We start from the raw sequence: 11,151 nt of genomic DNA on the forward strand, positions 1-11,151 counted from the left end.
CGATGGAGCAGTCCGAAGGAAGGGTTTTCCCCTTCTTGGACCCTTCGGCCTCCCTAGTTGGGGCGGCCTTCCTTTTCTTCCCTTCCCCCGCTGGAGGGGGAGGGGTCTCTTCTTCCTCCTCCTTGTCTTCGTGGGAGGAGTGCATCTTGGATTCATCGGATGATGAATCCGACACCTCCGGGCGTCGGGCACTCTTTCGAGTCACTGTGGCCTTCTTCTTGACCTTCTTCTCCGGCACCACATAGGGTGCCAGAACCAGCAGCTTCGCCAAACGAGCATCCGTTGGGCCTTTGGGCAAAGGAGCCGGACAGTTGATCTGTCTGGATGTCACCTGCCAATCCTGTCAAAGGTAAGGGAGTTTAGATCCCGCATGGAGTCAAACTATGAAAAACTGATACCCTATAAAAGGAAAGAACAACTTACCACGAGAGCGTGACGCTGCACACTGAATCCGCGATCCTAAGTAGTGGATGCGGGAGCCTCGGCGCCCTTGAAAAGCACCTTCCAGGCATCTTCGTGCGTCGTGTCAAAGAGCCTGCTCAGAGTTTGGTGCCGCGCCGGGTCGAACTCCCACAGGTTGAAAGCCCGTTGTTGGCACGGGAGGATCAAGCGGATGAGCATAACCTGGACTACGTTGACAAGTTTGAGCTTCTTGTCCACCAGGGTTTTGACGCATGTTTGGAGTCCGGTCAGCTCTCCTTTTTTACCCCACGACAGGCCCATCTCTTTCCAGGATGTGAGCCGCGTTGCGGGTCTGGACCGGAACTCAGGGGGTGCGACCCATTCAGCGTCGCCCGGCTCGGTGATGTAAAACCACCCCGATTGCCACCCCTTCAGGGTCTCCACAAAGGAGCCCTCGAGCCAGAGGACATTGGCCATCTTGCCCACCATGGCGCCTCCGCACTCCGCTTGGCTGCCGCGCACCACCTTCGGCTTGACGTTGAAAGTCTTGAGCCATAGGCCGAAATGGGGGCGGATGCGGAGGAAGGCCTCGCACACAACGATAAACGCCGAGATGTTGAGGACATAGTTCGAGGCCAGATCATGGAAATCCAGGCCGTAGTAGAACATGAGCCCCCGGACAAATGGGTGGAGAGGGAAGCCCAGTCCGTGGAGGAAATGGGGGAGGAACACCACCCTCTCATGGGGCCTAGGGGTGGGGATGAGCTGCCCCTTCTTGGGGAGCCAGTACGCGATGTCGTTAGACAGGTATCCGGCCTTCCTCAGCTTTCTGATATGTCCCTCCGTGACGGAGGAGACCATCCACTTGCCTCCTGCTCCGGACATGACTGGAGAAGGTTGAGGTGGGGAGTGCGGACTTGGGCGCTGGAGCTCGAGTGCGCAAGAATGGATAGGCGAAGGAGGAAGAAGGCGTAGGTGAAAAGGTGGATTCTTATCCCCTTATATGGGTGGACGCAACTACATGTCCCCACCAGCCTGGTAAAACTCGCTTATCTCCAAGCGTCGTAATCGATGGCGCGGTTGGGTTACCCACGCCCGTATTGATGAGAATCCCGGAATAAGGGGACACGATCTCTGCTTTAACAAGACGTGCCAAGGAAACCGCCTCGCATAACGCGCTGAGATGGGACAGTAAAACGGTTTGAATAAAAGCTTGGCCGTGGTGTGATGTCACACTACGGAATACGTCAGCAGATTAGATTTGTGTAAATATCATTCTCTCTATGGCAATATGCGGAAACTTATTTTGCAGAGCCGGACACTATCTTTGTGTTCAAAATCTTCTATGAAGTACTTGGAGGAACCCGCCTTGCAATGCCGAAGACAATATGCGCGCCGGACTCGTCGTCATTGAAGCCTGGTTCAGGGGCTACTGAGGGAGTCCTGGATTAGGGGGTGTTCGGATAGCCGGACTATACCTTCAGCCGGACTCCTGGACTCTGAAGATACAAGATTGAAGACTCCGTCCCATTTCTGGAAGGGACTTTCCTTGGCGTGGAAGGCAAGCTTGGCGATACGGATATGAAGATCTCCTACCATTGTAACCAACTCCATGTAACCCTAACCCTATCCGGTGTCTATATAAACCGGAGGGTTTTAGTCCGTAGGACAACATACACATCAACAATCATACCATAGGCTAGCTTCTAGGGTTTAGCCTCCTCGATCTCGTGGTAGATCTACTCTTGTACTACCCATATCATCAATATTAATCAAGTAGGACGTAGGGTTTTACCTCCATCGAGAGGGCCCGAACCTGGGTAAAACTTCGTGTCCCTTATCTCCTGTTACCATCCGGCCTAGACGCACAGTTCGGGACCCCCTACCCGAGATCCGCCGGTTTTGACACCGACAGTCATGCACCCTTGAAGAGTGGTCTATTTTTGATGAATCTCGATAGTAGTGATACACATATTCATAATATTGAAGCTAAAAGATGCAGAGTTGATAATGATAGTGCAACTTATTTGTGGCACTACCGTTGAGGTCATATTGGTGTAAAGCGCATGAAGAAACTCCATTATGATGGGCTTTTGGAATCACTTGATTATGAATCACTTGATGCTTGCGAACCATGCCTCATGGGCAAGACGACTAAGACTCTGTTCTCCGGAACAATGGAACGAGCAACAGACTTATTGGAAATAATACATACTACTGTATGCGGTCCGATGAGTGTTGATGCTCGTGGCGGGTATCATTATTTTCTGACCTTCACAAATGATTTGAGCAGATATGGGTATATCTACTTGATGAAACATAAGTTTGAAACATTTGAAAAGTTCAAAGAATTTCAGGGTGAAGTGGAAAATCATCGTAACAAGAAAATAAAGTCTCTACGATCTGATCGTGGAGGAGAATATTTGAGTTACGAGTTTGGTCTTCATTTAAAACAATGCGGAATAGTTTCGCAACTCACGCCACCCGGAACACCACAGCGTAATGGTGTGTCTGAACATCATAATCGTACTTTACTAGATATGGTGCGATCTATGATGTCTCTTACTGATTTACCGCTATCATTTTGGGGTTATGCTTTAGAGACGGCTGCATTCACATTAAATAGGGAACCATCTAAATCCGTTGAGACGACGCCTTATGAACTGTGGTTTGGCAAGAAACCAAAGTTGTCATTTCTTAAAGTTTGGGGTTGCGATGCTTATGTGAAAAGGCTTCAACCTGATAAGCTCGAACCCAAATCGGAGAAATGTGTCTTCATAGGATACCCAAAGGAGACTGTTGGGTACACCTTCTATCACAGATCCGAAGGCAAGACATTCGTTGCTAAGAATGGATCCTTTCTAGAGAAGGAGTTTCTCTCGAAAGAAGTAAGTGGCAGGAAAGTAGAACTTGATGAGGTAACTGTACCTGCTCCCTTATTGGAAAGTAGTTCATCATAGAAATCTGTTCCTGTGACTCCTACACCAATTAGTGAGGAAGCTAATGATGAAGATCATGTAACTTTAGATCAAGTTACTACCGAACCTCGTAGGTCAACCAGAGTAAAATCCGCACCAGAGTGGTATGGTAATCCTGTTCTGGAGGTCATGTTACTTGACAATGATGAACCTACGAACTATGAGGAAGCGATGATGAGCCCAAATTCTGCAAAATGGCTTGGGGCCATGAAATCTGAGATGGGATCCAATGTATGAGAACAAAGTGTGGACTTTGGTTGACTTGCCCGATCATCAGCAAGCCATCGAGAATAAATGGATCTTCAAGAAGAAGACTGACACTAACGGTAATCTTACTGTCTACAAAGCTCGACTTGTTGCAAAAGGTTTTTGACAAGTTCAAGGAGTTGACTATGATGAGACCTTCTCACCCGTAGTGATGCTTAAGTCCATCCTAAAAGTGCGTTATATCGACTAGAGGGGGGGTGAATAGGCGATTTTTATGAATTCTTCACTGAGGAATTTGCGGGTGAGGAAATTCCTGAGTGAAGAACTACTTGCAGGGGAATAAGTACTTAGAAGTAAACATAACAGAACATGAGCATGGTCTTCATGATGAAATGAAAACAAGCACATAATACAGAAAGCGTAAACACAAGATAAACAGAATGAAGACAAACAGACTGAAGAAATTGAGCTGAGGAAATAGAGAAAGTCTCAGTCAAAGTCTTCAAACAAATATGAACAAGCACATAACACAGAGATGAGGAAATGGAAGGGTTGAGGAAATGAAACCAGTTAGCTTGGTGAAGACAATCATTTGGTAGACCAGTTCCAACTGATGTGACAGTTTTACGTCTGGTTAGGGCGCCTAGGTATTTAAACCTGAGGACACACAGTCCCGGACACCCAGTCCTGAACACGCAGCTCAGGACACTTAGTACTCACCATATTCCCCTTGAGCTAAGGTCACACAGACCTCGCCCAATCACTCATGGTAAGTCTTCAGGTGACTTCCAAACCTTCACAGACTCGGTCACTCGGTGATCCACAATTTCCTCTTGGATGCTCTAGACCATGACGCCTAACCGTATAGAAGATGCACAGTCTTCAAAGGTAACAAGCGTCGGATCCACGCAGGATCAATCTCTTCAATGATGCTCAATCAATTTGGATTTGTGGTGTTTGGGTTCGGGTTTTCCTCACTTGATGATTTTCGCTCAAAGTTCTCGGAGGATGGGATGCTCTCAAATGACAAGTGTCAGTTTCTCTCGGAGCAGCCAACCCGCTAGTGGTTGTAGGGGGGCGGCTATCTATAGCCTAGGGAGTAGCCCGACATGATAAGACATAAGTGCCCTTCAATGATATGAACGTCAAGTGGGAAGATATTTTGGGACAGCTGGCGCGTAGCACAGCAACGGTCAGAAATTTGAATGTCAAATTCCTCAAAGCTATCATGTTCCTCCTTGTAGGCAATCCGCACTGGCGAATTCCTAACTCCTCAGTCAGAACAAATTCCTCAAAGACCAGAAGAACTTCGTCTCTTTCACTGAAGAAATTGACTGAACTGCATGAGATTTCTAATGGCTTCACTCGAAGGGTTTGGTAGATGTAGGATTTGAGTTGAGCATCACTTGGAAATTTTTCCTTAGTAGTTCCTCGACCCCCTTTAACAGTATGGTGTTTCCTATGACTCAAGAAAGAGAAAATGAAACTACGAAAACAAAAGTCTTCACGCTTCATGTTCCTCGAGTGAATACCAAGTCTTCAGGGTCACACCAATTTCTTCACTTTCAAAGTCTTCAAAAAGTCTTCAGAAATCCAAAGTCTTCAGTCGAAGAACTTCATTTTTAGGGGTCGACTTTCTCTGTAAATATCAAACACCTCATAGACTTATAGACCTGTGTAAACTCACAAACGCATTAGTCCCTTAACCTATAAGTCTTCAATACACCAAAATCACTAAGGTGCACTACATGCACTTACAAGCTCCCCTTTTTGGTGATTGATGACAATATAGGTTAAGTTTTCAACGGGGAAAAACATATGAAGTGTAAATACTGATATTGAGGAATTTGATTGCAAGATATAGAAGAACTCCCCCTGAAGATGTGCATAGTGAGGAATTAGCTTTTCAAGCAATGCACACTTTGAAGAGTAGAATCATGGAGATCTCCCCCTATATATGTAATCCATACACGCATTTAACATATAATATGAAGAATTTGAAATGCATGATGAAATATGGTGACTGATATAATTCAGTATGCGTGCATTAACATTAATGAGGAATAAGGATGCAGAAAAACTCTGCAAAAGTATCAAACCACCATAGAGTTTAAGTTTACAACTCGATCGAATAAAGTCTCAGAAGAACGAGAGTTGTAACTTTGCAGAAAAAATGCCCATATAGATAGACCCGCTTCAAGACTAACTCAAATTTCTCCCCCTTTGTCATCGAATGACCAAAAGGATCGAAAAATGAGGACTAACGCCCCTGAAGAATATCAAGTTGATGGAGGAGCGCCAGCATTGTTGGGGTAGTTTGTTGTTGTAGGGCCTGCCACAGTGTCGTTGAAGTCTTCATGCTCATTGGTTTCGCGTGATGAAGAATATGAGCTGGCCACCAAGGAAGGAACTTTAGTCTTCTTGAATTTATTCGCCAGTGGCGGCTGAGACCATTCAAAGTCCTGCTTGAAACCCATTTGCTTCAGATCATCTTCACCATATAGATGTGACAAAATAGCCCAGGTGCGATCGAAGACTTCATGGAGGTAGTAATGGTTTTTCTTCACTGCATTGTGTGTAGCAGTCATGTTGTGAAGAATAGAACCAAACTGACGCTTAACCCATTTGTGGTTTCGATCCACCTTCTGGTGAAGACTAAGAAGAAGCTCACGGTCAGTCATCACCCTAGGAGGTGTGGCTTGAGGATTTGGCTTTGATGCATTAGCGGCAGAATCATGAGTAGCAGAATCATCATTGGTGGAGTAAGATGTAGCTTTGTGAAACTGACCATCCAATGGACGAATGCCTTCATCAATAATAGCAGTAGCCTTGCCCTTTTCATCAGATGAGGAAAATGTCCGCTTGAGGACTTCTATTGGGGGCAGGTAACTGACATGATTCTGAAAATCAGCCTTGTAGTTGAGTGAAGACCTAGGTCTGAGGAATCTCATGATCCAGGGAGCATAAGGCTTCAACTCGAATGGAGAGAGGGCAACATTTGCCAGAGTCCTCATGAATAAATCATGATAAGGAATGCCATGTACGATATTGAATAGCAGATTCTTCATGATGCCAACAACTTCTTCATCATTTGAATCGTGGCCTTTGATTGGACTCAATGCCTTCGTCAGAATGGTATAAATAGTTCGAGGTACAAACATCAATTCCTTCACGAGGAATTTGGACCTTGGAGCTTGACCGGGCTTTAGAGGCTTCATTAGCACTTGCATGTAATGGGCAGTGAGTTCAGGTTCATGATAGATGCAACAAGCGCCTTCAAGGGGAGGACTGACAGGCAGGGCGTGAAGTAATTCAGAGGCCGGTGCTTTGAAATGTGTGTTTTCTGTCATCCAGTCCAATACCCAAGAGTTCACATCGTCAGCATCGCCTGTGATATGCAGAGTTGCATAGAATTGAAGAATGAGCTCTTAAGTCCAATCGCAAATATCCGTGCAAAAGTTGAGCAGTCCTGCATCATGAATCACACTAAGGACTAGGGTGAAGCAAGGCAGTGATTCCATGTCCACGTGAGGAATATGCTCATGGTCGAAGACTTTGTCCTTGTTGAAGAGCAGTGAAGAATAAAAGTTTGCTTGGCTGGCAGTCCAGAAGAGCTTCCTTCTAAGACAAGCAGAGTCATAAGGGCTTGAGGGCATGAAATCTGAGATGGGATGCATGTATGAGAACATAGTGTGGACTTTGGTTGACTTGCCCGATCATCGGCAAGCCATCGAGAATAAATGGATCTTCAAGAAGAAGACTGACGCTGACGGTAATGTTACTGTCTACAAATCTCGACTTGTTGCAAAAGGTTTTTGACAAGTTCAAGGAGTTGACTATGATGATACCTTCTCACCCGTAGTGATGCTTAAGTCCATCCTGAAAGTGCGTTATATCGACTAGAGGGGGGTGAATAGGTGATTTTTATGAATTATTCACTGAGGAATTTGTGGGTGAGGAAATTCCTGAGTGAAGAACTACTTGCAGGGGAATAAGTACTCAGAAGTAAACATAATAGAACATGAGCATGGTCTTCATGATGAAATGAAAACAAGCACATAGTACAGAAAGCGTAAAGACAAGATAAACAGAATGAAGACAAACAGACTGAAGAAATTGAGCTGAGGAAATAGAGAAAGTCTCAGTCAAAGTCTTCAAACAGATATGAACAAGCACACAACACAGAGATGAGGAAATGGAAAGGTTGAGAAATGGAACCAGTTAGCTCGGTGAAGACAATCATTTGGTAGACCAGTTTCAACTGATGTGACAGTTGTACGTCTGGTTAGGGCGGCTAGGTATTTAAACCTGAGGACACACAGTCCCGAACACCCAGTCCTGAACACACAGCTCAGGACACTTAGTACTCACCATATTCCCCTTGAGCTAAGGTCACATAGACCTCGCCCAATCACTCATGGCAAGTCTTCAGGTGACTTCCAAACGTTCACAGACTCGGTCACTCGATGATCCACAATTTCCTCTCGGATGCTCTAGACCATGACGCCTAACCGTCTGGAAGATGCACAGTCTTCAAAGGTAACAAGCGTCGGATCCACGCAGGATCAATCTCTTCAATGATGATCAATCACTTTGCGTTTGTGGTGTTTGGGTTTGGGTTTTCCTCACTTGATGATTTTCGCTCAAAGTTCTCGGAGGATGGGATGCTCTCAAATGACAAGTGTCAGTTTCTCTCGAAGTAGCCAACACGCTAGTGGTTGTAGGGGCAGCTGTTTATAGCCTAGGGAGTAGCCCGACATGATAAGACATAAGTGCCCTTCAACGATATGGCCGTTAGGTGGGAAGATATTTTGGGACAGCTGGCGCGTAGCACAGCAACGGTCAGAAATTTGACTGTCAAATTCCTTAGGGCTATCATGTTCCTCCTTGTAGGCAATCCGCACTGGCGAATTCCTAACTCCTCATTCAGAACAAGTTCCTCAAAGACCAGAAGAACTTCGTCTCTGTCACTGAAGAAATTGACTGAACTGCATGAGATTTCTAATGGCTTTGAGTTGAGCATCACTTGGAAATTTTTCCTTAGTAGTTCCTCGACCCCCTTTAACAGTATGGTGTTTCCTATGACTCAAGAAAGAGAAAATGAAACTACGAAAACAAAAGTCTTCACGCTTCATGTTTCTCGAATGAATACCAAGTCTTCAGGGTCACACCAATTTCTTCACTTTCAAAGTCTTCAGAAAGTCTTCAGAAATCCAAAGTCTTCAGTCGAAGAACTTCATTTTTAGGGGTCGAGTTTCTCTGTAAATATCAAACTCCTCATAGACTTATAGACCTGTGTAAACTCACAAACGCATTAGTCCCTTAACCTATAAGTCTTCAATACACCAAAATCACTAAGGTGCACTACATGCACTTACAAGCTCCCCTTTTTGGTGATTGATGACAATATAGGTTAAGTTTTCAACGGGGAAAAACATATGAAGTGTAAATACTGATATTCAGGAATTTGATTGCAAGATATAGAAGAACTCCCCCTGAAGATGTGCATAGTGAGGAATTAGCTTTTCAAGCAATGCACACTTTGAAGAGTAGAATCATGGAGATCTCCCCCTATATATTGTAATCCATACACGCATTTAACATATAATTTGAAGAATTTGAAATGCATGATGAAATATGGTGACTGATATAATTCAGTATGTGTGCATTAACATTAATGAGGAATAAGGATGCAGAAAAACTCTGCAAAAGTATCAGACCACCATAGAGTTTAAGTTTACAACTCGATCGAATAAAGTCTCAGAAGAACGAGAGTTGTAACTTTGCAGAAAAAATGCCCATATAGATAGACCCGCTTCAAGACTAACTCAAATTTCTCCCCCTTTGTCATAGAATGACCAAAAGGATCGAAAAATGAGGACTAACGCCCCTGAAGAATATCAAGTTGATGGAGGAGCGCCAGCATTGTTGGGGTAGTTTGTTGTTGTAGGGCCTGCCACAGTGTCGTTGAAGTCTTCATGCTCATTGGTTTCGCGTGATGAAGAATATGAGCTGGCCACCAAGGAAGGAACTTTAGTCTTCTTGAATTTATTCGCTAGTGGCGGCTGAGACCATTCAAAGTCCTGCTTGAAACCCATTTGCTTCAGATCATCTTCACCATATAGATGTGACAAAATAGCCCAGGTGCGATCGAAGACTTCATGGAGGTAGTAATGGTTTTTCTTCACTGCATTGTGTGTAGCAGTCATGTTGTGAAGAATAGAACCAAACTGACGCTTAACCCATTTGTGGTTTCGATCCACCTTCTGGTGAAGACTAAGAAGAAGCTCACGGTCAGTCATCACCCTAGGAGGTGTGGCTTGAGGATTTGGCTTTGATGCATTAGCGGCAGAATCATGAGTAGCAGAATCATCATTGGTGGAGTAAGATGTAGCTTTGCGAAACTGACCATCCAATGGACGAATGCCTTCATCAATAATAGCAGTAGCCTTGCCCTTTTCATCAGATGAGGAAAATGTCCGCTTGAGGACTTCTATTGGGGGCAGGTAACTGACATGATTCTGAAAATCAGCCTTGTAGTTGAGTGAAGACCCAGGTCTGAGGAATCTCATGATCCAGGGAGCATAAGGCTTCAACTCAAATGGAGAGAGGGCAACATTTGCCAGAGTCCTCATGAATAAATCATGATAAGGAATGCCATGCACGATATTGAATAGCAGATTCTTCATGATGCCAACAACTTCTTCATCATTTGAATCGTGGCCTTTGATTGGACTCAATGCCTTCGTCAGAATGGTATAAATAGTTCGAGGTACAAACATCAATTCCTTCACGAGGAATTTGGACCTTGGAGCTTGACCGGGCTTTAGAGGCTTCATTAGCACTTGCATGTAATGGGAAGTGAGTTCAGGTTCATGATAGATGCAACAAGCGCCTTCAAGGGGAGGACTGACAGGCAGGGCATGAAGTAATTCAGAGGCTGGTGCTTTGAAATGTGTGTTTTCTGTCATCCAGTCCAATACCCAAGAGTTCACATCGTTAGCATCGCCTGTGATATGCAGAGTTGCATAGAATTTAAGAATGAGCTCTTAAGTCCAATCGCAAATATCTGTGCAAAAGTTGAGCAGTCCTGCATCATGAAGCACACTAAGGACTTGGGTGAAGCAAGGCAGTGATTCCATGTCCACGTGAGGAATATGCTCATGGTCGAAGACTTTGTCCTTGTTGAAGAGCAGTGAAGAATAAAAGTTTGCTTGGCTGGCAGTCCAGAAGAGCTTCCTTCTAAGACAAGCAGAGTCATAAGGGCTTGAGGGCATGAAATCTGAGATGGGATGCATGTATGAGAACATAGTGTGGACTTTGGTTGACTTGCCCGATCATCGGCAAGCCATCGAGAATAAATGGATCTTCAAGAAGAAGACTGACGCTGACGGTAATGTTACTGTCTACAAATCTCGACTTGTTGCAAAAGGTTTTTGACAAGTTCAAGGAGTTGACTATGATGATACCTTCTCACCCGTAGTGATGCTTAAGTCCATCCTGAAAGTGCGTTATATCGACTAGAGGGGGGTGAATAGGTGATTTTTATGAATTATTCACTGAG

The sequence above is a fragment of the Triticum aestivum genome, chromosome 6A, assembly GCF_018294505.1.
Source record: "Triticum aestivum cultivar Chinese Spring chromosome 6A, IWGSC CS RefSeq v2.1, whole genome shotgun sequence".
In the NCBI taxonomy this organism is placed as follows: Eukaryota; Viridiplantae; Streptophyta; class Magnoliopsida; order Poales; family Poaceae; genus Triticum; species Triticum aestivum.